The sequence below is a fragment of the Pseudorca crassidens genome, chromosome 11 (genome assembly GCF_039906515.1).
Source record: "Pseudorca crassidens isolate mPseCra1 chromosome 11, mPseCra1.hap1, whole genome shotgun sequence".
NCBI lineage: Eukaryota > Metazoa > Chordata > Mammalia > Artiodactyla > Delphinidae > Pseudorca > Pseudorca crassidens.
In genome coordinates this window covers 62,181,134-62,205,177 of record NC_090306.1, presented here as the reverse complement: position 1 = coordinate 62,205,177, position 24,044 = coordinate 62,181,134, and the positions used below count along the sequence as shown (strand labels likewise).

The window sequence follows — 24,044 nt, the reverse complement described above, 5'->3', positions numbered from 1 at the left end:
CAAAGAATTCTGAATTAGGGAACCAAATGTGAATGATCATCATAATCTACTATAATCCTTGAAATTAAAATCTCTTTTGCCAAGAAGTTGGGTATATATGGCCATAGTAAATAAAAAACACACAATAAATTCTGAGCAGACATAAGGTTGCATGTTGCAGTCAAACAAAATTTACAGCCAATTTAACCTAACACTTACTTATTTGCATAATAATTATTGCACTGTTGGGTAATTAGGCATAAATGCTAGGGAGTTTACCAAAAGGACTGCAATTAGTATTATCTTTACAAAAATATTTCAGTAATCAGCTCTGGGTCAGGAAGTTTTTGGAAAATAGAAGCCTGCCTTTAGGTATTGAATCCTTACAATTGTATCTAGGTTTCTAAAGTCAATTTGGTTGGATGTGAGTGGGAAAAGAGCAGTTTTGAAGTGTGATATATAAGGAAGGAAAAGAAATTTTGCGGGGAGGGGCTTCCCTGGTGGTACAGTGGTTAAGAATCTGCCTGCCAATACAGGGGACATGGGTTCGAGCCCTGGTCCGGGAAGATCCCATATACCATGGAGCAACTAAGCCCATGCGCCACAACTACTGAGCCTGCGCTCTAGAGCCTGTGAGCCACAACTACCGAAGACCGCGCACCTAGAGCCTGTGCTCCGCAACAAGAGAAGCCACCGCAATGAGAAGCCCACACACCACACCGAAGAGTAGCCGCCACTCGCCGCAACTAAAGAAAACCCGCACGCAGCAACAAAGGCCCAACACAGCCAAAAAATTAATTAATTAATTAAAAAAAGAAATTTTGGGGGAAATTCCATTGAATACATACAGCTGGACCCAAGAGGGCAAATACACTCAGGTAGCAGGTCCCTTTTCTCCAGAAGTTTATGGACATAATATTAGTTTTCCTATTTGTTTTGTCTGATAGATGTAACCACACAGTGATACTGGGAGACATACAGAGCAGATGCTGGGATCCTACAAAAACCAAATTTGCTGGGTTTGATATATCACCCAGTGACATGAGTTGAGCAGTTATAAGCCAGCTCCCTTAAACAAGGGCTTGGCTTCAGAGCCAGAGAGGTGGGATACAATTTCCACAGCCAAAAGATTGGGGTGGAATAATGAAGAAGAGTCTGACAATAAATTAAGTTATGTAAGGAGTCAAAGCCAGAGGAAGTTAGGAACAAATGAGGTAGGCAGTATATGACTTCCCATCGTTATCAAAAATCTTGCAGGTAGGTAGTGCATATGTGCTGGGATGGTTAAAAGTATAAGATCAAAAGCTACATGATAGTTGAAATACAGAAAATGGAGAGAGATGAGAGAGTCTTATAGTATTAACAAATGATAGACCTTGTGTTATTAAATGTGAGAGGAAAGAGTGAAAAAACTCAGCCAGGGCTCCAAAATGCCAAATATGTGACAAAAAGAATAGTGGTTTATAAATAAAAAGAGGGAACACAAGAAGAAGAAAACTTTTGTGAGGGAAGATGATAAGGAAGTTCAGTTCATCCATGTTGTATTGGAGGTGACATGAGAGCATACAGGGCAAATTTCAATAAATTCATGTGAGTAAATATGAGTTGGAGTTAAAGAACAGTCTCACAAATGGAGATGCCAGTTTGAGGCTCTTTTGCATAGTAGTGCTAGTTGGAAGTCATGGAAATGGATGAAAAGAGAAGAGGGCTAAGGGTGAGAAATGAAAATCATCTATGTAAGAGTGAAAAAAAACCCCAGCAATAGTGAAGATGCAGTTGGAAAATCAAAAGAACTATGAAAATATTCAGATTGCAAAGGAGAAGAATACTCAAGTGTTAACTACTAGCAACCCAACCTCAGGATGTCAATGACAGATTTTTCTCACTAAATACTAGACTCTCAATCACTGTAGAACTTGATTGGTTAATACAATTTCTTATGCAGCTCAAATAGCCTATTTGTTTCTTCTGCAATTATTGTGTTAAATGAGAGATGGAAGCCTCTCTGTGTTTGACAAGCAAAGTGCTGACTTGCTTTTCCTTCTGTCAATATTAAAATTCTTGTTTCTCTTTGTATTTTCTCTCACCCAATTACATCTGTAGTAATCTGTAAAATATGGCTCAATTGGAACATTAATTGTACTGTTATTGATTCCCTTTCCCTTATGATTCTCTGGTGAGTCTTGTTGGAAGGAGCCTAGCAAAACTCCATATTACTAATATATTGCTTGTCTTACGTCTTTCCTTGGTGTCTCTGAAATCACAGCTCAAATGTTAATAGAAATCTCTATTTTAATAGGATGCTCTTGCCTACAAACTCAACATCAACTCAATTATATATTCTGAAAAGCTATTTACAGCTTTAAACCTAATGCAAATTAGGAAAATTAATTTAAAGCTTGCAAGTTACTCAACAGTAATAAGAACTTCAAAAACAATATGATTTTTTGTCTAATAGGTATGAATTACCCACCATTTTAAGTTTATGCTAATTCTAATAACAGTATTATACTATGAAAATGAACTTGGAACTGATGAACATTATCATTGGAGGCATCAAGAAAATTGCTTAACTTCTTACACAGTTAAAATGCCTTTTATTATTGCCATATTCTGTTCCAACCAAAAAAAATCCATATTCCAGCAATGAACCATTTTCATGATTTTATATAAAAATTCAACCAGGGCTTCCCTGGTGACACAGTGGTTAAGAATCCACCTGCCAAGGCAGGGGACACGGGTTCGAGCCCTGGTCTGGGAAGATCCCACATGCCACGGAGCAACTAAACCCACATGCCACAACTACTGAGCCTGCGCTCTAGAGCCCACGAGCCACAACTACTGAGCCCATGTGCCACAACTACTGAAGCCCGTGCACCTAGAGCCCATGCTCCTCAACAATAGAAGCCACCACAATGAGAAGCCCACGCACCGCAATGAAGAGTAGCCTCCGCTCGCCACAACTAGAGAAAGCCTGCGTGCAGCAACAAAGACCAAAGCAGCCAAAAATAAAATTAATTAATTAATTTTAAAAAATTCAACCAATGAACAAGAAAGATTATTCCTAAAATTACTCAGTCTCCACTCTAGAAATATTCAATAGAAAATGAAACTGAAGATACCATAGAGGTGCTTTCATTTTTATTGCAAGAATCTCTTTTCTAATTGGCAAAGAAATATACGTATTTCTGAGAAAAAGAGAAATTTCTAATGTTGAGATTTTCTAGTAAAAGTGAGAAAGAAAGTAATGTTTTATTATTTTATGGAAAGCCATGCATATGTTTAAGGTGATTAATTTCTCTTCTAGTTCATTTCATTTCTCTGCCTCTTTCCCTTTTTTGTCTGTATGAATTCACACACACACACAAATTTGATATATTTGCTCACTGAGATGGAGGTCTCCAAGCAAGTGTCCCTTGATCTGAGAAATCTATACACACAACCATTCCTAAGAGGATGCCATAGGAAAATAGAGAGTGCACACTGATGCCAGAGGGTTTCTCTTGCAATTCCCAGGTGATGGTAAACTGAGTAGGTTTTCTGTTCAGACCCTGATCCTAGGCAGAAAAAAGACTCTAAGCCGGAAAGATTAACTGCCTATAACCGCCTATTCAGTTCTTTTTCTTTTAAATTTTGTTTTATTTTATTTTTTATACAGCAGGTTCTTACTAGTTATCTACTTTATAATATTAGTGTATATATGTCAATCCCAATCTCCCAGTTCATCCCACCACCTATTCAGTTCTCTGATCTGCCATGGACACAAGCTTCAGAGGTAATCTATAGTCTGTGACAGAAATATTGAGTGTCTGTTTATAAACTCTTTTAATCAAATTTGCAATGATTTGTGTGTGTGTGTCACCATTTATAAGTTACTCCTAAAGAAATTTCTGAAATGATCAGTAGTACGTAATGCTAAAATGGCTTCCAGGGAATTCAATAAACCCATTTTTTCAGAACTATTCTGGATAGCTAACAAAATCATAAAGCCTTAGATTCATAAAAAATCCTAAGAATGAACTCTTTCATTTTATAGAAAAGTAAATTAAAACCAAATGAAAGAAAGGCATTCTTTCACTATTACATACCTGAAGGTTTTCAAGTAAGCCAAAGTTCCATTCACCTGTCACACTTTTAATTTAGGTTTAAAATAATGACCTTGATGGGACACTAACAGGTTAATGAAATGCATACATATTAGTGAATAAGTCACTCAAAGCAACCAATGCTATTTCAAACAAATAGTTTACCAAATTCAGCTCTCTAACAAACATCTAGGGGCAGATGGGGGCTTTACTTTTGTTAATAACATACGTCTTTTTTTAGGTTACAGTCACGATAGTTTTGCTATCCACCATAGAATTCCATATAAATGCCTGCAAATAACAGATGGTCTTTTTAAACAACCATATTTCCCACTGTATCATCAACATAAAGTTAAATACAGATTGCTTATTTTTGCTCTGACGCAGCTTCAGTGAACTCATCATTAGCACATCTTTGTTAAACACAATAATAACTCAACTGTATCTTCAGAGTGTAATGTCAGAGGTAAAAATGTTGTGGCTAAAAATAAATTAATAAGCCAATTATTTTTCTTCACTTTGTCAAATTTGAAACATAAATTCTGTTTTGACTAATGCAGCAATTAAATATGTTCAAATTGTAATCCAGTTACAAAGGCACATTAGCATAAATATGCTTCTCTTTGCTTACCCTGACAAAGAAAAGTACTACCCAATGATAAAAAGAGTGAATGTAACTCAGAATTCCCTGGTGACCACTCTCCTCTTCTGCTGACTGAGAAGTCTCTAGCTCTTCAATTCTCTGGGAATTCAACAGTGTACCCTCAAGCCTAACCCATAGCACTTACAAACTGTAAATTCCAGTTTTTTATATCATGTTTTCCCAATGATAAGTATCACTAAACTACAGATCTTTTTTTACTGAAAGGCATTTTTAAATTAAAAACAAACAAAAGGCTCAGCATTTCTAGTCCATGGGGACCAAATTAGGAAATGTGATACAGACCATGACTCCTGAGATGTGACTCAGCAATAGGTATTTCCAAGGGATTCATTTTAAACTCAAAACTATTAATGAGTAAGAGTAAATGAAAACAAAATAAACTGCCACAGCGTTGTCTTGCACAAACATGGGGGATTCATGTTTTGGTGGGAGGCTATACTTGTGAAAAAGTAGTACATAAACTTACTAAATATTAACATAAGTAAATTTACATTGTATAATATGAAATATAAGCATACAAAATATTAACATATTTGCAAGCATGGACAAAAACACATAATAATGTACTTAGAGGTTTTTTAATTCCCAAAGAATATTGAATTAATGTATAAATTTTAATATTAACTATTCATAATTTCATTCAACTGAATATATATTTCCTGAGAACTTACTATATATTCCAAGTACTGTGCTTTAACAAAATAAATAGGAATGAACAGAAGAGACAGGACCCTTGCTTTTATGGATTTTAGAGTTCTTAATAACATTTAGCCATTGCAAGAAATCTATTTCCTAAAATAATGACAAAATTAACATAATGCAGTTTGAATTATATTTGATATACTTTGTTTTGTTATTTAAGAGAATGCTCTATTTATTCCTTTTGAAAGAAAAATCATGTTTTTTCTTTCCTTTTTTTAATGGTAAAATACACATAAAATTTAACATCTTAACCATTTTTAATCATGCAATTCAGTGGTATTAAGTAGATTCATGCCATTATATATCTATTCCCACCATCTATCTCCAGAACTCTTTTCATCTTCAAAATTAAAACTCTATACCCATTAAAAATAACTCCCTATTTCCCCCTACCCCAGTTCCTGACCACCACCATTGTATTTTCTGTGATTTTGACTACTCTAGACATATCAAATAAGTGGAATTAAGCATAATTTTCTTTCTGTGATTGGCTTATTTCAACCTAGCATAATGTCCTCAAGTTTCTTCCATGTTGTAGTATATGTTAGAATTTTTCTTCCTTTTTGAGGCTGAATAAGATTTCATTGTATGTACACACCACATTTTGTTTATCCATTTATCTGTTGATGGACACTTTGTTTGCTTCTACAATTTAGTTACTGAGAATAATGTTCCTATGAACATGGTTGTACAAATATCTCTTGGAGACCCTACTTTTAATTCTTTTAGGTATATACTAAGAAGTGGAATTGCTGAATTGTATGATAATTCTATTTTTAATTTTTGAGGAATTACCATTCTATTTTCCACAGCAGCTGTAACAGTTTACATTCCCACTTGTAGTGCACATGGATTTTATCATGAGTTATCATCATGTTTTTGGTAGTTTTCTTCTATTACTAGTTTGTTGAGTGTTTTTAACATGAAAGGTGTTGAATTTTGTCAAATTCATCTGTTGATGAATCTGCATCTGTTGAGATGACTATGTAGTTTTTTTTTCCCCTTCATTTTGTAAATGTGGTGTGCCGCATTGATTGATTTTCATGTTAAACCACCTTTGCATTTCAAGAATAAATCCAATTTGATCATGGTACATTATCCTTTTAGTATGCTGAACTCTGTTTGCTAGTATTTTGCTGGGGACTTTTCCATCAATGTCCATAAAGGATACTGGTCTGTAGTTTTCTTTTCTCATAGTGTCTTTGTCTAGCTTTGGTATCAGGCTAATGTTAGCCTCATAGACTGAGTAAAGAAGTGTTTCCTCTTCTTCACTTCTTTTCGTTTTACAAAGTTATGAAAGATTGGTTCTAGTTCTTTAAGTGTTTGGTAGAATTCACTGGTGAAACCATAAGGCTCTGAGCTTTTCTTTGTTGGGAGGGTTTTGGTTACATATTCAATCTCCTTACTAGGTATGTCTATTCAAATTTTCTGTTTCATCATGATTTAGTGTTGATAGTTTAGTGTTTCTAGGAATATGTCCATTTTATCCAGGTTATTAAATTTCTGGTTAATATAGTCTCATAATTCTTTTTGTTTCTGTAGAATCAGTATTGATATCCCCACTTTAATTTTTGATTTAGTAATTTCAGTCTTCTCTCTTTTTTCTTAGTCAGTCTAGCTAAGATTTTCTCAATTTTGTTGATCTGCTTGAAGAACCAACTTTTTATTTCATTGATTTTCTCTATTGTTTTCCTATTCTCTATTTCGTTTACTCCTGCTCTAATTATTATTTCCTTTCTTCTTCTAGCTTTGGGCTCAGTTTTTACTTCTTTTTCTAGTTCTTTAATTTGTAAAGATATATTGTTGATTTGAGATCATTCTTGTTTTTTAATGTAAGTGTTTATAGCATTGCTTAGCATTGCTTTCACTGTGTCCCATAAATTTTGATATGCTGTGTTTTCATTTTTATTTGTCTCTAAGTATTTTCTAATTTACATTCTGATTTCTTCTTTGAGTCTTTGGTTGTTTAAGAGTGTGTTGTTTAATTTCAACAAATTTGTGAATTTTCTAGTTTTCCTTCTGTTACTGATTTCTAACTTTATTCCACTGTGGTCAGAGAAGATGTTTTGTAAGATATTTATATTTTTTAATTTATTGAGTTTCAGTTTGTGACCTGACATATGGTCTGTCCTGGAAAATATCTCATGTGCATTTGAGAAAAATGTGGTTTTTATTGTTATTGGGTAGAGTATTCCTTATATGTTTATTAGGACTAGTTGTTTTCTTATGTTGTTCAAGTCCTCTGTTTTCTTACTTTTGTCTGGTTGTTCTATCCATTATTTAAAATAGGGTATTGAAGTATCCAACTATTTTTGTAGTAATGTCTATTTTTCCTTTAAAATCTGCCAGTTTTGCTTCATATACTTGATGGTCTGTTAGTAGGTGCATTAGGTTTATAATTGCTATATATTTTGCTGTATTGAATCCTTTATTAATATATAATGTCTCTGTTGGTGTTTTTAACTTTTTTTGATTGAAAGTTTATTTTGTCTGATAGTAGTATAGCCACTCCTCCTCTGTTTTGGTTACTATTTGCTTGGACTATCCTTTTTCTATCCTTTCACTTTCAACCTTTTTATGTCTTTGAATGTCAAGTGAGTCTCTTATAAATAGCATATACTCATATTATGGTAATTGATTCCATTATGCCAGTCTCCATCTTTTTATTGGAGGGTTTAATACATTTACATTTAAAGTAACTACTGATAAGGAGAGACTCACTTCTGTCATTTTGCTATTTGCTTTTTATATGTCTTATGCCTTTTTTGTCCCTCAGTTCCTATAGATCTTCTTTTGTGTTTAGTTAAATTTTGGCAGTGAAATGTTTTAATTCCCTTGTCATTTCTTTTTGCACATTCTTAATAACTTCTTTGTGGTTACCATGAGGATTACATTTAAAATGATAAAGTTATGACTCTAATTTGAATTTATACCAGCTTAACTTCAACAACATATAAAAACTCTGCTACTTTACAACTCTGTTTCATTATGTTAGATGTCAAAAAACTACATGTTTATACATTGGATGTCCAAAAGCATAAACTAATAATGTTTAATGCATTCATTTCTTAGCTCATACAGAAAACAAAATGTGGAGTTACAAATCAATGTTATAGTAATACTAGCTTTTAGATAAATTCTTGTGAGGCTTTTTAAAATGTATTAGTCTCTAGCGTTGAAAACAAAATGTGGAGTTACAAGCAATTGTTATAATAATACTAGCTTTTATAATTGCCTATGTATTTACCTTTACTGAGATCTTCACTTCTTCATATAGCTTTGAGTTACTATCTAGTGATTTTTCATTTCAACCTGCAAGACTCCCTTTACATTTATTGCAGATATAGAATTCTTGGTAGACACTTTTTTTTCTTTGACCACTTTGAATATATCAGCTCACTGCCTTCTCACCTCCAAAGTTCTTGATGAGAAATTTGCTAACAATCTTTTTGAGGATGAGTTGCTTATCTGTGATGAGTTGCTTTTCTCTTGCTGCTTTTAAGATTCTCTTTTGTCTTTGTCTTTCAACGGTTTAATTATAATATGTATTGGTGCAGATCTCTTTGAGTTCAACCTACTTGGTTGTACAGTAGTACTTGTCTATGATTCATGAATAAAATATGTATTATTCAAGAATCATATATAGTCATACACAACACACACACAATGGGTGTCTCAAAAGTATTAGAGTAGTGACTTATCCAAATAAATGAGGCTAGGAAGTAAAAGTAAATTTTGGCTAGGAATCCAAAATTTCTAACCTAGTTATTCTGTGCTGGAACTGGAAAACCTTGGGATTATATTATTTCTTCTTTTGTTCTACATGATTTTGTTCATGTAACATATCAGCCAATTTATACTTATTCTTCAAGACTACACACCATCACCTCTACTGTAAAATCTTCCACAGTCTCTCATGGTACTTCTTTCACATATCTCTGTTAACATTTATCATGTTATATTCAATTTGTTTGCATCTCTTACTCCTCACACTGTTTTAAAAAAAAAGCAGCAAATATTCCTTACTTATTGAGTACCCTCAGCACAATCCCTGAAACATGACAAATTCTCAATAAATGGTAAGGAGGAAATGGTAGGAGTTAGAGCTGAGACATTTGCTTGGTAGTGAAGTAGGTTCTAACACTTAAAACTACAAATAAGAGTAAAGTGTTTAAGGACAGTGATGCCAGTCTGACTGGAATAAACAATTTAGGAAAACAGCATATGTTCTCATGTAATACTTAATTCAGCAGAATTGAGTAATATAGAAAACTCTAATGAGTGTCAGAAAAATTCTAATTTATGATTTCAATCAGTTCAAATCACTATATTTAAGTACTGCCAGAAGGAAGAACAATATGTATCATGTGAAATCCAGAATTTGGTCTCTATGGATAAAATTACGAGTAAGCTTATTTCAATCAATTCTAGGTCAGTTCATTCTAACAGTTACCACAAGATGAACTACTACGCCGTTTAGCTCCATACCCATCCTTGGAAAGATTCAAGTATAGTCCGGACAATGCCTTATCTGCACAGTCCTATGAAGACGTGGAGACTGAGCCAGATATATTTATCTTTAATTGCTCTTTGGGAATTTCAATTTTCTCTAAAATATAATGCCCGTAGATTAGGATGTCAAGATTCCAGCCCACAGAATTGCTGATTCCCTTGTCATTGTTATATGGATAATAAATAGTAAAAACTCTTCAGTATGGATTTGAAGTATTTACATAAACATATGTGAAATAGTTAATTAATAAATGTGCTTTTACAGAAAAAGGAAAACTCATAACGTGTCAGATCTAGACGTGTTAGACGTTTCACTTTTCTAAGAATCTATTAAATATATTTAAGTTCTGTTCTTTACTGAATAAAAAGGCTGTGCTGTTCACTGCAGCACTATTTGGATTGACACAAGGCTGGAAAGAATCAGATTCCCACTAAGAGGATACTGGTTAGGTAAACCATGAACATCCACACAATGGAGTACTATGCAGCAGTATTAAAGAATAAGAACTAACTTTTTATACAGTGAAGGAGTGATACCAAGATGTAATGTTAAGTAAAAAAATGGGGAGTAATGTGTGTATACTATGCTATTGTTTAGCTAAAAAATATGAGAGAAGTATAAATATACATTAATACATAAAATATATTAATAATAAACCAGTGAAAGGATATACCATAAAAATAACAATTATTTTTAGGGGAAAGAGGAAATAGAGTAGACAGAACAGAAGGTAGACTTCTTTGAATATATCTTGTTTTGTAGATTTTATTTTGGAATCCTGTAAATATTTTATAAGAAAATGTTGTTTATATGGATAAACAATCTCTGGAAAGTAAACAAATTAAATTGTTTGTGCAGTTCGCAGTGTAGCCTCAGAAGAGGACTTGTGATAGGCAGAATCATGGCTCTCCCCAACAGATGTCCAAGCTCTAGTACTCAAAAATTGTGGATATGTTATTTTTGTAGCAAAAGGGGTTTGCAGGTATGACCTTGGGATGCAAACCTTGGGAAGGGAAGATTATCCTGGATTATCTGAGTGAGTCCTTAGAAGTGAAGGACCTTTCCCAGATGGAGGAAGGGTACCATGAGCTAAGCAAGGTGGACAGCTTCTAGAAGCTGGAAAAGACAAGGAAATGGATCCCCCTCTAAAGCCTCCAGAAAGGAAAGCAACCCTACCAACACCTTGATTTTAATCCAATATTGAACTTCTGACTGCAAAACTGAAAGCTAGTAAATTTGTCTTGTTTAAAGCCACTAAGTTTGTAACTTTTTTATAGTAACAATAAAAAAAACAAATACAGGAATAATTCCAAATGACCTTAAAAAAACAGTAATTTGACTCTATATTTTTAATGGGATATACCCTAAGGACTAATAGAATACAAGTGTTCCTAAACTATTTCATTAATCATATTATGAGTTAGTTTCTCTATTTTTATCCTGAGTTAAAAAGAAAATTGTCAGTGCTGTTGAGAACTAAGATATTTAGCATGGGAGAAAGGATATCAAGATCTAAGACTGATTAGGTTAAATCTTTGTAGTCCTAACTTAGAATTAGAACTGTCCTTATGAACCCAGGAACTATTTTATCTTGAAAGAAACAATCTTGTTCACTGAAAATTCTTAAGAACAATAACTGAGTTCCCCATTTCTGCAAGTGCTATTTTCCCTTAAAACCAAGCAGGACTTCTTGAAGAAATGGCTGGTTTGAGATCTGGTGTAGGGAATGTACAAGATGAGACTTTCCACACTAACAGACAAGGAAGCCATCAAAACTATCAAAGTATTCAGGAGTCAATTGAACAGGTTCTACTGATCAAAACTGGGAAAATTTTAACACCACTAAAGATAATAACTGCAATGGATTTAAGCACATCAAATATCTATGGACTCATAATGATACTCAAAAAACAAACACAACACCTAATTGGTCACCTTATAAAGGATCATAAAGAACTCCTTTACTATTTTCAAAAATGGGTAAACACAGGAAAATAATCTAGTATTTATTCTGCCTTTTCTTTCAAACTGTACTTCTGTGTAACCAAGTAGTAGATGAGAGAATGTTTGTATTACAGAAATATTCAAGACAATAAATGAATATATTTATTGGAACATAACAATTTAATAACTTCTACTGAATTAACACATCTAGTTATTAATGAAAATCAAAGTCAGCTAACATCACAAAAAAAGAGAAAAAATGGATCCTTTATGATGGAAGTATACAACCACTCTTAAAAGTCTTTTTTAAAAGAAGAAGAAACAAACAAAAACTTTAAACAGTGATCTAGAATCTGATTAAGCCTCTAGATCATATCCAATAGAGAGTTAATATAGGAGAGAGGGGCACATGTTATATGACACCATGTGCAAACAGTGAGTAAAATGTACACCATATGAAACTGCAGAGCAAATAACTATTTCCTCAACAAACAACTTACAAGGAAAAAAAATAGTGATGAAAAATAAAGAGGTTGCAAGGACTTAAAAATATTTCAGCCAATTACAGTGCATGCTCCTTATTCGGATCCTGATTCAAACAACAAGCTGAGAGACACACACAGAGAGAGAGAGATTGTAAAACAGGGAGGGGGAAAAAAGAAAGAATGGAAAATGGAAGATCAAAAAGGAAAGCCTAAAGAAAAAACTTAAAAATTGAACATTCAACTAGATATTTGATAGATATAGATATTCAGTAATATTACAGAATTGTTCACTTATTTTCAGTGTGATGTGGCTCTTATGAATATTTTTGAGAGTTTAATTTTTGGAGAAACATTCAAAGATTTATGGAAAACATAAAGCCTATTGTTTGCTTCAAAATAATCTTGTGCAGATGAGATGATATTGGATGGGGATGGGCTTATACTGAGTAGGGATTGATGGTGTGTAGAAGTGGGTTGGAGTATCAATAAGCAAGATTGGTCAGGCTGATTATTTTTCAAACTGGGTGATGAGTACATGGAGGTTCCTAATACATTTCTGTCCATTTTTGTATATGTTTGAGTTTTTCCATAACAAAAAGTTAAAAGAAAAACAAATGAAAAATAAGTAGAAGAATCACTGTGGGGAGAATTTTAAGCTGCTACTAAGATTATTTTTATAACTCCTCTAATAATAATTAATTTTCTTATAGTCAGCCAGATATGAAAAAAATCTGAAAAGTGTTATTTGTTAGAAAAAAGTTTTAAACATCTTCCTCTTTCTTAGTTCCAATAGACATAGTCATCAGTTATCGCCAATTATAAAATTACTATGTAATGCATAATAAAATAATTTACTCTACAATTGTTTCACGCTTCTACTTTCCACTGCTCATGTGTAGCAGGTTCTTTCTGCCCAAACTCCAGCATTCCTTTTTTAAATTATGAGTTATTCAGAGCAATGATTAAATGCAGATAGTTTAAGCGCTCTTTCGCTGGAAGTTATCAGCCCATCCTTTATATTCTGGTTTGTCCGAAATAGATCCTAGCAGGCCTGCTTGGGAAACCCCAGGATGTACTCTTTTTAGAGCTGCCCCAGGGTCTGTAAGTTACAAGTGAACAACAAAGACTAAAATATATTGCTTTCCTTTTTTTCAAGGCTGTCACTGATAGTGGGATTTTCTTCCCTTATAAATAAGAGATCTATTAAGATTTCTTTTTTTTCCCTTTAGCACTCATAGAAAATATGATAATTGTTTTTTTCAGGCATGAAGGAAATTGGGTCCTCTCTCCTCTTTGATAATTCTTTCAAGAAACAAATAAAATAATCCTGCAATTCCTTGAGATGGTAAAATATGAGTATCCCCATAGTCCAGGAGCCACCATCGAAAGCTGAAAAAGTGGATGATACGGGTTGTGAATTCTGCTTATATTCTAATCAAATTTGGAGTAGAATCCTAAAGAGCATATAGCCATTCTCAGTACATATGTGTTTAGAAATATGTAGATATTAATATCACTACTAGTAGTAACAGCGCTATAAAAGAAAAAAATAGAAATGAAAAAAAATCCTTAAGATTATTGCTTAGAGAGGACTATACAGGGAAAAATAAATAAGAGGAAGCAAGGGCATTATACTGTGAAGGTCAGTTTTAGATTTATCAATGGTTCCCTCTTCGCTAAGGCACTTCTCCGTTTCCTTAGATTTCCAGTGGATTTCTATGCCCTGAGCAGAACAATTTTGTAGGAGCCAAGCAGTACCTTGAGAATGGACAAGGTTGTCTCTTTTAACAGTCCCTTAGATGCTGACTAATTATTTTGATAATCTGAAAATCAGGGACAGAATTACAAGTTTTCCATTTTATCTGATGCCAATCACTGAGGAGAAATGTAAATTGTAAAAGTATAAATTACCCTAGATCACTCTGTATTCTATCTTCAATATGAATGCTTCCTTCTTGCCCTTCCCTCCTCTTCTAACCAAATCAACTCTTCAATTTCGTTTAAATATTTGTAGCTTTGATCAACAGTCCTTTATCCTGATTCAGAACAAAGCTGATGACTTCATCTCTAGTGATATAACTAAAAATTTTAGATTTGTAAAAATTCTCTTTTAAACCTCTGAATTCCCTAATCCAGTCTCTCGGGAATAGCAGGCACTCAATAAATGTTGAACAATTAATTAATTAATTATATAAAGCAGGCTTCAGGTTCAAAGCCAAGATTTTTTTTAAGTTTAATGTTAAAATGAAATTATTACAGCTCACATTAATAAACATAAAAAATTCCATTGAAAGTTAGAGTGAACATTGGATTTGCTGCCTTTCCTGCTTTAATACTGAAGAGACTACTGGGAAGAAAAATCACCATTAATCGTCTCATTGAATTTAATTGAAATAATGTAAATGAAAGTACTTCGTAAACTGTTATGGTATACACAAATAAGTATTCTTTTCTACCATACAATGTTATAGTTTTGATTAAGCAAATAAAATCTCACTGTGGAAAAAATTTAAGTGGTAAAATCTTGTTAAAAGAAAGTGGAAATGGACATACAGATGGCCAAGAGGCACATGAAAAGCTGCTCAACATCACTAATTATTACAGAAATGCAAATCAAAACTACAATGAGGCATCACCTCACACCGGTTAGAATGGGCATCATCAGAAAATCTACAAACAACAAATGCTGGAGAGGGTGTGGAGAAAAGGGACCCCTCTTGCACTATTGGTGGGAATGTAAATTGATACAGCCACTATGGATAACAGTATGGAGGTTCCTTAAAAAACTACAAATAGAACTACCATACGACCCAGCAATCCCACTACTAGGCATATACCCTGAGAAAACCATAATTCAAAAAGATACATGCACCCCAATATTCATTGCAGCACTATTTACAATAGCCAGGTCATGGAAGCAACCTAAATGCCCATCAAGAGACAAATGGATAAAGAAGATGTGGTACATATATACAGTGGAATATTACTCAGCCTTAAAAAGGAACAAAATAGGGTCATTTGTAGAGACATGGATGGACCTAGAGACTGACACACGGAGTGAAGTAAGTCAGAAAGAAAAACAAATATCATATATTAACGCATATACGTGGAATCTAGAAAAATGGTACAGATGAACTGGTTTGCAAGGCAGAAATAGAGACACAGATGTAGAGAACAAATGTATGGACACCAAGGGGGGAAAGCAGGGGCTTGGGGGAGTGGTGGTGGGATGAATTGGGAGATTGGGATTGGCATTGTATACACTAATATGTATAAAATAGATAACTAATAAAAAAGTATAAAATGGTTTATGTTGGTTAGATAAGTGATTATATATCTATATTCATTTTAGTATTTTAAAAATCAATGTCAAAGTTCATGGCATATTTAAGAAGTTATAACACCATAAGAGATTAAAAAAAGACATTACATTTCTATTTCCTAAATTAGAAATTTCCAGACTTTTATAAGTAAAGTTTCACGCACAGGAAGTACATTGACATATATACTGATCAATCCATTATTTCATCAAAAAGATGAAATAAATGACTGAAGTCTATGCATTTACTATTATTTGTACACATGCTTTTAAAGATCTCACTAGAAACTCTCCTATTCCATTCTTTAAATCTAATCTCAAATAACTCTCTCATGATTAACCTACATCTTCATCCAAAGCATTACTAATGGAATACAAATGAGATTTACCTTCAATTTCCATAATAATCACTGCAATTTACATTAAATTTACATAATAACAATCATAATTAAGTAGCATTATAGTAATGGTTATAAAAACAACTGTCATAAATAGCATACACAGAATTCTGAGGGAAACAGAAGCTTTAAGCTATATCGATATTTATTTTACTGTCTTGTTTTACTGGAAATATATTCATGCCCCTAATCTCTTGTAATATTTCTGTTTAACTTCAACACAGAGCTGTAGGGGTATATTACTTTTTTATTTTGAGAATAAGATGATGCATTCTGATTATCTGAAAACCAGGAATGAATTTACTAATTTTCCATTTGTGGCCAACATTTAAAGACAAAGTCTGAGTAAAAGAATTAAATAATCATCTATTTTTGTTACTGCACCATTGTAATGTTATTTCTTTTCTTTTACTTTGCCCAGTTCTATTATTGTCTTGCGTTAGTTTTGTCTCTCATCTTTTTACCTAGTTTTTCTATCTTCTAGAACTGTTTTTCCACTTTGACACTTTTATTCTTTTTGTTTTCCTTCCAGGATAATTAAGTCTCTCCTTGGCTATGCTAACATGGGCATAATGAATAGATAGCTTGACGTGTTGTGAGAGGAATCTTTTCTTACACAGAGAATATATTAATTAGGACTAGTGTCAAATTAAAATTGCACTGGACAGAGTTAAATAAGCAAGAATGACTTTATTCAAGATCATTGCAAAAGGGGAAAGAGATTGAATTCAACTGCACTGGAACAAAAAGCAGGAGAGTTTTTAAGCACTGGGATGAGCTACTGGAAAGTATTGAAGGACATTAGGAAGAGGTTGGTCAGTGTGATTAAGTCATCTGTGTCTGCTAATTGATGCTTATCAAAGTTAGGCTCCTACCTCTCACAGAAACTAGAGATAGGGGTATGATCTGTCTTGATTATATTTCAAAGGATGGCTATCAGATTCTTGAAAAAGACATCCTTAGTTGTAAAACCGGTAAAAGCCTGTAAGAAGATTTACATTTCAAAGGGGGAAATGCTGTAAGAATAGAGAGATCAGGGGCCTATAGACAGGAAGGAACCTGTCCAAAGTTTAGACAAGCTGGGAGAACATTCAGGCCATCTTGGTCATTAGGTTTGGCTAAAACTATAGAAAAGTCCAAAATAACTACAGCTACAGCTTGCCTAATTTTTTTTTTTTAAGTTCATTTCTTTCTCACATAAAAGAGTGAAAATTTGCAGTCCAGAGCAAATGGCAGTTTTGTCCTAAGAGGTCTTCAAAATCCAGGTTTCTTCCAGATCACCATTCCCCTATTTTAAGGGGTGCTCATTTTCTTCATAGTAGTAGAACCTCCATTTACATTCCAGATAGCAAAATGGAGAAAGGGAACCATGATAAAGGCAAATGTCTTGTGTTTGCTGTCTCTTAAGAGAAGTTCCTAGAAGCTTCTGTGGGACATACCTTTTTACATTCTTTTTGTCAGACAGTCTGCACAGTCCAGCATTTTGGATAGCTAAATAAATGTCCGTACTTTCCTTCCCACATATACAACAGACTCTTTCATCAAATAAATGATTCTATTTGCATACTCATGTTTACCTCACTTTTAAAGAATTTATGGAAAGTGACAAAAGCAGTCAAAACACAACAAATTTAAAAATTTCTCTTTGCTCCCCTAACACTATAGTTTTGTCAACCCACAGCCTTCTAAGAAAATTCAGGAGACAGTGTCCACAAAATGCATTGCCAAGAAAGAATGAGGTAGCTTTTCAAACTTGAAATATCTGAGTTGCTGTCACATGAATGATTCCATTATGCCATTGAAAAAAGTTCAGATTTCACTAATCTAAGTATATCATTGCTAGTACGAAATTCTTTATTTCTTAACCTTACGTTAAGCAGCTAGTAACTACAAAACCCAGAATAAAAGGAGCTTAAATAAGAAATTTATTTCTCACCGGTATAAATGTCAGAAACTTTATAGTTCAGCAGTGGAGAAGTAGTTTAGAGACTCAAAATACTTCCAGCTCTCCTCTCTGTCATCTCTACAGTGTGTCTTTGTCTTCATTATTCAAGGCAGCATGTACAGTCCGGAACACAAGATCGAAGAAGAGATAAAAAAGAGAATGTGAGTGGTTTGCTCTAGGTATCTCTTAAGGAAGTTCCTGGAAACTGCTACAAATCACATATACTTGCATCCCATCTGGACAAAACTTAGTCACATGGAAACACCTAGCTTTAGGACGCTTGGATGATATAATCTTTTTTTTTTCCTTTGCTTTTTAAAAAAATTTTAGTCATACATATGCCTGGCTAAATATGTTATCATTTGGGGAAAAAGGAGAGAAAAATATCGAAGGAAACAGGCAGCTTCTGGCACAGGGTGATACAGCCAGTGGTACATTATAACTTTACTGACAATTTGGGCATCTCTTGGGCAAATTCATTTATTCTTTCATTTAGTAAATTCTTATAAAATACAGTCTGTAAACAATCCTTGGAACAATCCTCTGACATAAGTAAACAGACTTGATAACATATTTTTAGAGATGAGGAAACAGACACTGACAAATTAAGTGACATCTGAATGCCACAGTGTTACTGATTTGTGAAGCCTGATCTCTCCCTCCCTTTTGCCCCTTACCAATCAATTCTCCACACAGTAGCCAGTGAGTTTATAAAAATCCATCTGATGATGTGATTACCCTAGTTAAAATTTGTGATATCCTCCTATTATCCTTAGAAGGAAGTCCAAATACTTTAACATAGGTCACAAGGCCTTTTCAAATTCTGAGCTCTTCTCATGTACCCAGGAAACACATCCTACTCTGTGTTCTGTTCTTCACTTGCTCCCAAATATATGCTCATTATACTGAAGTCCTTAACATGGGAGAAACTTCTCTTACTTCCAAGCCATTAAAAGATATTCACTTCATGAGATATATTTTTCTTCTTAATCTGGCACTCACAATTCCTTTGTCTAATTTATGCCTACTATTTTTTTTCTCATTTTTTTTCTAAACTGAGTTATAACAAGCGTATAATGAAGGGCATAAAGTTTACTAATCTTAAGTGTACAGCTTGATAAATTTTTACATTCATATATACCTGCATAACCACCAGCCAGATTAAAGTATAAAATATTTCCAGTACTCCAAAAGCACTCCTGCCCCTTCCTGATTAATAGCTATTCCCCTACCCACAAGGACATAATTTTATGACTTCTTTCACCATGAAAGAGTGTGATAACTTTGTGGAGTGTCACTTGGCTAAGTTAATCTACCTTCCCCAAAATTCAGGTTTTAGTATGTTTCCAGATAAGATGAGCTACAAGAGACATTCTTACTTGAGAGGTAGAGGACTGAAGGGATACCATGGCCATGTTGTAGCATATACACACCTCTTCCCAGTTACTCAATTAAATGTTAATCTAAGCATTGCTGTAAAGGGATTTTGCAGATATAATTAAAATCCCTAAGCAGTTGACTTTATATTAGGGAGATTACCCTAGGTCATTCTGATTTAGCCAGAAATCCTTTAAAAGAGTTTAGGGCTTCCCTGAAGGGTAGAAACTCCCAACTATAGACATTAGATAAGCTTCAGACCCTTCCCACGGGATTCTAGCTTGCTCCTGATCTTCCCTTGTGATTGGTGGCCTACATGACCTATAGACTTGGAACTTGCATAGCTAGCCTCTACAATTGCATAAGCCAATTTTATATATATATATATATATATATATATCTAATATATAATATATATATTAGATATATATATAAAATAAATATGTGTATATATTTTTCAGAAGGATCCAAAACAATACTGAATATCGGGTTTTTGTTTTGTTTTGCTTTGTTTGCGGTACGCGGGCCTCTCACTGTTGTGGCCTCTCCCGTTGCGGAGCACAGGCTCCGGACACGCAGGCTCAGCGGCCATGGCTCACGGGCCCAGCCACTGCGCGGCATGTGGGATCCTCCCGGACCGGGGCACGAACCCGTGTCCCCTGCATCGGCAGGCGGACTCTCAACCACTGCGCCACCAGGGAAGCCCTGAATGTTGTTTTATTGATACATTATGTGTGGTAATAGTATATCAGTGTGGAAAGGAATGATAAACTGGAAGTTCAGTATTGTGCGGACGTGTTGAGAGGGAGGAAGAGGAATGAGCTTGTGAGTTTACGGGAAGGTATAAGGTATTTTTTTAAGGAAAATACATGACCTAAAAAAGCTAAAATTTGATAAGCTTGGTGGTGGAGCTATGAGTTTTTGTTATATTATTCTGTACATTTCAGTATTATTGAATTATGTCCTAATAAAAAAAATAGTCACCTGAAATTTAAAAAAAATTAAAGTTCATAGAGCCAGCACAGTGTAATGAAAAAGGCTAAAGTTTAGAGTTAGAAAACTTGGTTTTTGCTTTATGGAATTTTGTGGATGCTCTTCACTTAACGCCAGCCATGTTAAAGATAAACATTGGGGACCAAGTAAATATTTAAAAGTATCCTATGTTTGAGTATAGATAAAACTGGGCCACACAATTGAACAGAGACTTGTATTTCCATCTGCCTCTGGGACTCAGGACTCCAGTGTCTAGACAAAAGATGGGACCAATTAAAAATACCTACTTGGATGGCTTACTGTATGGAGTTTCATAACCAACACTGTGTTTGATTTTTGGTTCTGCCATTTGCTAGTTTTGTGACCTTATTTAAACAGTCTAAGCCCGAGTTTCCACATTTAAAAAATTAGGCTATTTACATCTGCCTTGCAGAGTTTATGAGTATTAGAGATAAGGTGCTTATTGTTTAGGACGGTGCCTGGCATGGACACAGACACCCAATAACAAACAGCAGTTCTTAATACTAAAGATAATCCCTCTTGGAACAATCCCTAAGATATTTGAATCCTTGTCAGAACAGAAGGATACATATTCATCTTACGGATGATTATTTTAACCTGATTCTAAATGCATATATGTATTCAAAGTAAACAGGAATTATAAGTACATAGATAGCATAGAAATTATTTCAATAATACATTTCAGTTAGCTCCAGAAATATTATTTGTTATGATTTTAACACAAGGTAGATTGCCCACTGCAATCTGTTTGACTTAAAATTATACATAACCCAATTAACTATTTTTAAAAAATTCATGCTTGTTTAGAACAAACACGAAAATAGATCACTCATGGCTTAGGAACATAAAAGTTGTTGGCATAAGTTTGGGGTAAAAATAGGAAATGATGGCTTCTGTGGATACACATTAGGACAGTTTTAAGATGAGCAGCCTTACCGAGAATAGTCTGCCAAGCAATGAGGTAAGATGGGAATTGTTTCCTAACAAAAGGATACCCACTCAGTCTTCTCCTTCTCAGCCTCAGGCTAAAGGAAGATTTCTGCTGCTTTTGTTGGTAACAAATGGGAAGCAAGTTTTAATGAAAATATCATGAGCTTTATAATACATAGAGACTTTTAACTCCAATCCTATCACTTCTCAGTGTTGGTTTCTTCATGTGTGAACCCAAGAATAGTAATGCCTACCTTGCAGTGTTATTTTAAAAATTAAATGAAATAATATGTGTAAAAATATATGATACAAAATTGCTGCTCAATAAACACTGGTTCATTTTACTTTTCCCATCAGTTTTAAGGACTGTCTTGTTTATACTTAGTTCAAGCTCAAAATAAGATGAAGTGTTACACGAGGCATAGATACAAATTCTCCAGGTATGGGTTAGTGCTAAGATGACTAAACTGTACATAAGAATATTAACCTCTCTGATCTGAAAGTTCATAAAACAGTAACATTCTCTCACCAAATTAGAAGGAAATTTTCTAGGTACTTCCTGGGAGTTTGGAGGGACATTTATGGAGAGGAAGGACAATACACTAGATTGGGAAGTAGGGGCCTATGACAATTAATTACACATAGAAGACTGTTGGGGACAAAGCCTATCACTGTGAGCAGACTACCTGGGCATAGAGGCCACATCAGGTATTATATTCCTCATGCACCTATTCACTCTGATGGAAAACAGAGTCAGTGCAGCTAGTCTTGTGGCATATTCTGCCAACAAAATGATGTCCAGCAGACATTCTACAGTAAAAAGATCCCTCCCCCAAGAACAGTTAAGGTTTGCTCAGTGAGAGAAATTATGGAACCTGAGTTGATGATAATTAGTCTTTAAACACTTTTCATGCCAGAGGAAAAAAGTGTTGCTAGCCCTTTGGTTTGTCCTCTGGAAAAATGTTTGTAGGTTCCTAGGCAGAAAATTTGAAGGTACCGAAAGTAAATGAATTTCAAAGTATAATTGTTACACTTCCTTATTTTAAGTGAATGCATATGGAGGTCATCTTCAACATGGGAGAAGAATTCATAAGAATATAGAAGTGCCTTATTAAGAAAATTTGGGGAAATTATAATTCTCTCTCTCTCTCTCTCTCTCTCTATATATATATATATAGAGAGAGAGAGAGAGAGAGATGAAGAACAAATAAGAGACAGAAAATCCTAAGAAACAAAAAAATCTAGTGTGGATAAAAATTCAGAATGAGTATGCTATTCTACTTTGGGAAAATGGACTGGGTGTATTATAGAACAAAGAAAGGAAAAGGCCCAAACTAAAAAAAAATATATATATATACCAAAAGATTATCAGATGGAAAAGAGCAAGCAGAAGATGTGAACCAACAGGACCTACTTTACTGATCAGCTGAAGTAAATCAGCTATAATAATATGACACATCTCTAGTGTCATTGTATATGCAACTCGGCTCTCTGTGTCCTTCTGTTGTTTGTGATAAGAGCAATCATCCTGTTTCCCATTGTTTTTAAAAATATAAACAGAGGTAGGACCAGAAGCTACATTACAAAGAGACTGCCAAAATGTGCTGATAACAGCTAGGATGTTTCATACCTGTCACATTTAGACTCCCTTTACACAAATAATCTAAAGCAAACCAAAAAGCGACAACAGATTATGACCGCATTATGGAATTTTGAACTGATATTGTGGCTATGTAAGGCAATTCATACAAAATAGAATCTTTTGAAGAAGTTCTAATATCTCCATTCTAAGTGCTTTATAATTCACCATTCATTCTTTCATAACACTTATATTGGGGATCAGTACCTTTCTTTCCCTCTAAGAGAGCTCAAAATCAGCCTTTTAGTCAGAGAATGAGAATTAACCAGGGGTCAAAATATGAGGAAATTAAGACCAGCTTTGCCATCTTATTTCTGATTTCAGTCTGAAATAAAATGGCCACGATATCTTCAATGGAGTAGGCATCATTTTGTTCAGATGATGCTATGCTTAGATGTATGACCATCAGAACTGATGCTGGGGGGAAACGGCAGTAATCCTTAAAAATGATAGTTATACACTTGAAAAAACTTCCAAATGGATTCTTCAATCTAACCAAATTTGTCCTAGTTTGAGTAGATATTGTCATGAAAAAAACTGCTATTTTTTATAAGCTAGAATGGCATTTTTAACTAAAATGTAACCTTCTAGAAGGCAAGACTTCTGTTTTGTATTCTTTTCTTTTTCTCTGTATAGCATTTTTCTACCTGCCTACAAGGAGCTCAAAAATAAGAATCACTTGACAGAACTAATTCTTATAAATTTAAGTATTAGCTCTGGAGACTCAAAATGTCCTAAAGTCAGTTGTTATTGGTGTTCCCAAATATTAAATTTTTTCTTACTTCCACTCTTTCCTTTCCACCAAACTCTTCTCATTTTACACCTTTGCTTCCTTTTTTTTCTTTTATTGTTTCTTTTCTAACTGTGCCTTTCTATGATAAAAACAATGACACCGTTGACCATTTTGTATTCCCACTGATGGCACTCATAGCTAACGGGATCACTGACCACTGCCCTATTTCCTAGGAAACGAGAAAGTGATGCTGAATTGAGTTAGCTTTAACTGAAAATGTGCACATTAACCCCTGACCAGAGTGCAGGTGAAACAAA

At 34.2% G+C, this 24,044-nt stretch overlaps 1 long non-coding RNA gene across 1 annotated transcript in view; it reads right to left on the bottom strand.

The window, feature by feature from the left end:
* LOC137202874 (uncharacterized) overlaps window positions 1–18,228 on the bottom strand; it is a 39,462-nt gene extending 21,234 nt beyond the window's left edge. Inside the window, exon 1 of the long non-coding RNA XR_010932810.1 lies at window positions 18,026–18,228. This is a non-coding gene — a long non-coding RNA (uncharacterized lncRNA). The remainder of the gene's footprint in view (window positions 1–18,025) is intronic.
* Between the last annotated feature and the right edge of the window lie 5,816 nt (window positions 18,229–24,044).